Here is a 5,111-nt window from a genome sequence, read left to right as displayed (position 1 = left end):
TCGGAAGAGGGGAGGCGCAGGGCCTGAGTAGGGAGAGCTTAGTGCGACCACCATTCCACCCCCTTCCGCCGCCTCAAGCCCACGCAACATTACAACAAAGGCGGCCAGGAAGGAAGCAGATGCGGGGAGCCCTACTAGGTACCAGGCACTGCTCTGTATCCCAGGGCAGTCACCTCTGAGAGCCAGCCCTTTCCTTCTCTCTCCCAACTGAACGCTTTTCCCCTGCCTTCCCCCGCTGTGTATATCTACAGATCCCAGGTGCAGAAAGTCTGAGGCACAGGAACATTACACAATAAATGGTATAACCAACGGGTGCTTTTGGCTCCGTATCCTGACAGCTTTTTAGATTTGGCAGCACCTGGATAAAGAAAACCCTCAGGTTATCTGCCTTTGAACGCTGCCACTGATCCATCTTTCAAAGAACTTGTCAGCAAAATACTTACTACTTCTTACCAACTCATGTACACTGACACAGGACTTTAAAAACTGCCAAATGTTAAAGATATAACTTATGCCACAAGAAAGGGTTTTGTGACTGACCCCCAGATGAACTCTACAATGCCTGCAGTGTGGGCCTTTGAATTCTCAAATTATTACATTTTTTTTTCTTGGTTGGGATCTACAAGTCTTATAAAATCCAAGCTGAACTGCACGCTACCCCAGAGTCTAGCTCCAAAGAGGTTTATTAGAGAAATTGTAAGAATATGTGTGAACTCTCTGAGCGGTGACTAGCCGTCCACCTTCTCCCTCTCCACCTCACCCCCAAACTAAACAAAACAAAACGAACAAAACCAGACACATACAAAAACACAGGCCAATTCCTCAGCTCCAGGCAGCTCACAGCAGTAAGACTTCACTCCAGAGAGCCACGTTTTAAGATTAAACTGTGTCCAGTGCTCAACCACTATGGTAGAGGGATGGAATCCAGGGGACCAGGGGAACTTTATTTGACTAAAAAAAAATTACCATATAACTGAAAGCCTCAGAGTCTCCACACCAAAACACAACAACCCTAATTCAATAGCTGAGGTCCCCTCTGACACAACTCATTAACTGGTCATTCAGTCTATGCATGAACATCATCAATAACAATAACAAAGAACCCACTACGTTCCCAGTATCACCTCCTTTGTACTAACATGTTGAAATTCTTCCATCTATTAGGCTAAAACCCATCTCCTGGTTAACTTCTAATCATTCAGCCTTGAGGTCTATCCATGCCTTGGGGAAGCAAATCTCCCCTAAGACACCCATTTAGGTATGACCAGAGCAGCCCCCAGTCTCCTGACCATGTTCCAGACTAGACACAATTCACATCATCCCTCTTGCCCAGCCCATTTTGTCACAACCTTCAATAAATGACACTCAGAGGTGGACTTAGGATCCATAAACCTTCTAAGCTCCCACCCTCCAAGCGCTGTTCCTGAATCCCGACTCTTGATCAATTGGGTTAGGAGCTAAAATCAGGAATTTATATCTATTCTATTACATTCCATTATTTTTAGCCTTAGCCAGTGGCTCAAAACTGGTAAGATCTTTCTGAATCATAACTGCCAAGCTTAATGTCCTCAGACACCAAACAACTTCTGAAGGTGTTCCACACAGGGAGGGTGTTAGACCCGTTTTGTAGAAGTTCCAAAGAAGAGTATGGCTCAACAGAAGGAAAAATTTCCTGTTAGTTCAACAAGTGGTAGATGGCCTTGTAAGACAGGCAGCAGAGTCTTGCAGACAACCCCTTCAAGTTACCTCTAAAGCTAAGGGTCACAACTCCTTGGTTGTTGGGGAATGCAATATTAACTAGCATCAATTGATCCATCCACTTAAGAAGCACAGGCGCTGCTCTAAATGCTCACGTTTTTATTCATTTATTGCAAAGGGAGGAAGAACTCCGTGTCCAGGCTCTTGCATTTAGTGAACTGGAGCTCAGCAGGATGGAATTACCTACTCTGGACAAGAGCCAGGACACAGCCCCAGAAGCTACCAGATACATAATCCACAGACTTCTACAGGCCCTTGGTTTTACAACCCAATTGTAAGATGAGGCCTTGCATGGGCAGAGTTTCCAATCACAAGACTAGGACTGGCTGAGAAAAGCTCCCTGTACTGGATACCAAATTCCATCCCTCAGTTCCCTTCCAGCCCAGCTCAAAATCCACCTCATCCTGGAAACCATCCTTGTATCTAGTGGCTCTGAGAGAATCAGCCACACATTAGGAGCATCCTGAAAATGTGTGGAATTAGTTAACTACCACCCAATCTACCTGGCTTCTGAATGTACAATAACAAGCACCTGCTTATTACCAACAATAAGATCTAATCAAGTGATATACGCATAGGATACCTGTGTCTGCAGAGTTGATGTCCTCACCTCCTCATACATCCTTTGAGCAAGGGAGCCAACTTTCACTCACTTCAGTAAATGAAGAACATAGTATTGTGGGGCAGGGCGGGGTGGAGGGGGCAGCGGGGGTGGGGTGTGGTATTAAGATTCAAACTGATCTGGATTCCAAACCTGTCTCACCCATTAGCCACGCAACCCAGACTAAATTAGGTAATCTCTAGAGGCTCAGGTTTTAATTTATAAAATGAAAATAATAAATTAAATGCAATCCCAGTGCACAAAAATCATTAAGTAGTGGAGGGACTCTACCCCATGGAGTTTCCATAAAGATTTAGTGAGATAATGAATGAAGGTGCTCTATCATCTGAAAAACCATGAACAGATGACGTTTTCAAGTCCATCATCTCTAGACAGTGCTATGGACCTTGTGATGCCCAAACACCTACTGATAATGGGATGGTAAAGAAATGAAGGAGCTTCCCTAATGGTTCCCTTTGGGAAATAAGTTTAAAGGATCCTCTCCCTTAAGGTCTTCAGATGCCTAAATGGAAAATTTAAATTGGTAACAAACGCCTGCACTTATAATGCACACAATCAATAGTTTTCATATTCTTCTGGGAAGTTTCGTTGAGGGGAATAACCCTAAATCTAAATGAATGCCTAAAACAAAAGAGAGACGGGAAAGTGTTGTTGGTTGAACATGTACTATATATCATGTAGCCCCCCTGTGCCTCAGTTTCCATCATTAACACTTTTCTAAAACCTCCTTTTTCCCTGAAACTCTTCCCAGCCACACCAGAATAAACTCCAGAAAGAAATGTTACCAGTGACCCAAACTTTCCTGCTAATAGCCACACTCCCTAAATGAATCATTCTTTCAGGATTACCCACTTACATTTCAAGACAGGTAACATGAGCACACTGGAATAACATCTTATACGATGAACATTATACATATATGTGTATGTGTGTGTGTGGGTGTACACACACACACACACACACACACACACACACACACACACACAGTATTCAACCAGTACATATTTCGATTTAAAAGTCTAGGGGAAGAAGGAGGTTAGATGGTCAATGCAGGTGCTTCTGACACCAACTATCCAAGGGACGTATGCACAAGGGGTATGACACAGGACACAGGAATCACTGCTCCCTTCATATTAATTCCTGTGGGTCTCTCATAATGTAAGCATCTCACCCACTTACTGGTGATTTAAGAGCTCTTAAATAAAAGTATTAATTTTAACTAACCCTCATGATTAGGGAAATGTCACTGAACGTGAGGATCTAAAAAAAAAAATCCATAAAGCTTATTTTAGCCAATATCTTCACACTCTGTGAGGCAACAAGAAAAGAGGTGGACTGGAAGTTAGGACTCTGCCTCTACCCGAGTAACCCTGGACCACACAGTATCCGCCATGTGCCTCAGTTTCCACCGTTAACACTGAAGGAAACCAACTTCATCATTCATCGCCTGTGTTTCCAAAGACTACCTATAAGAGATCTTAGATTAAGTTGGTTTGTTATCACTCCCCCCATCCACATCCCAATGTCCTTGAGGGCAAGGACTACTACAGTCACCATAGGTATCCCCTGTGCTAGCACAGTACTTGGCATAATAAATATTCAAAGAAAGAAAAAATGAACCAACAACCAAATGATGTGAACATTCTTTGATAACAACATGACTGAACTTATCACCCAAGCTTTCCATGAGAAGGGTCAGAGTTTCAGCTCCTTTCCCATTCCTCACCCTGACTCTGGCCAAGGTTCTAATGAATAATAAGAGCCCCAAAGGAAATCAGCAAACCAGGAAGATGTAAGAGGACAGACTTATGCCAAGCACAGTTTGGATAACCACGAGTTAGCTGTCTGATTCAATTTCTTATTTATTAATCATGATTACAGACAACCAAGAGGCCTTTGTGTTAAAGGGACAAATATGGTTTGGGTCTTCTAGGACAGCCGTCCCCAACCCCCGGGCCGCATACCAGTACCAGTCCACAGCCTGTTCGGAACTGGGCCGCATAGCAGGAGGTGAGCAGCCAGCAAGAGAGCAAAGCTTCATCTGCCGCTCCCCGCCGCTCCCCATCGCTCGCATTACCGCCTGAACCATCACCACCCCACCCCGGTCCGTGGAAAAACTGTCTTCCACGAAACCGGTCCCTAATTCCGAAAAGGTTGGGGACTGCTGACCTACAGGATCGTATTTAGTAACTGCACTGCCCACACTGGGTATTATTCCTACCTTATGAGGTCCAGAGGCCTAAATAAGTTGACCGAAGTCATATATGCTTAATAGTCATTGCTCCAGATAGAATGCACATTCCATGGGAATACCGGACTCAAACTACATCCTCACTAGACAGTGAGCTGGAGGCTGGATTCAAAAGGGAGAGAATGTAGGCAGTGCTGAATTCTCAGCTCTGTCCACAACTGACACCATGAAGCACAGTCTACTGAATTCCTAATGAATAGTTATGATACTGACTCACCTCCCTGGGTACTTGGGAGGAATGTCAGACACTAATGACGGTTCATCGCTTTTCCATACGTAAATGGGGAGAGCTGTTGTTTTCCTACCATTTCGGACACTACCAAACTTGCTAACAAGTGGCCTCAGAAATACAGGTGAGGATCGGCAGCCTGGTTTTGAAGGCAGTCTCCAGAGAGACGGAACGTCTGCCGTGTAGTCAGTATCAGCCAGTGAGCTTTAGTGTCATACACTCCAATTGCCAATAGGTTCCCTCTAATTTCA

General features: G+C 44.4%; 1 protein-coding gene across 2 annotated transcripts in view; it reads right to left on the bottom strand.

Annotated features, from left to right (window-relative positions):
- Positions 1-5,111, bottom strand: part of TEAD1 (TEA domain transcription factor 1) — a 258,914-nt gene that overhangs the window by 177,106 nt on the left and 76,697 nt on the right. The window lies entirely within an intron of this gene.

The sequence above is a fragment of the Lipotes vexillifer genome, unplaced genomic scaffold (genome assembly GCF_000442215.2).
Source record: "Lipotes vexillifer unplaced genomic scaffold, Lipotes_vexillifer_v1.1 scaffold6, whole genome shotgun sequence".
Lineage (NCBI taxonomy): Eukaryota > Metazoa > Chordata > Mammalia > Artiodactyla > Lipotidae > Lipotes > Lipotes vexillifer.
Note: the sequence above shows the minus strand (reverse complement) of the source record. Positions and strands in the feature narration are given on the sequence as shown.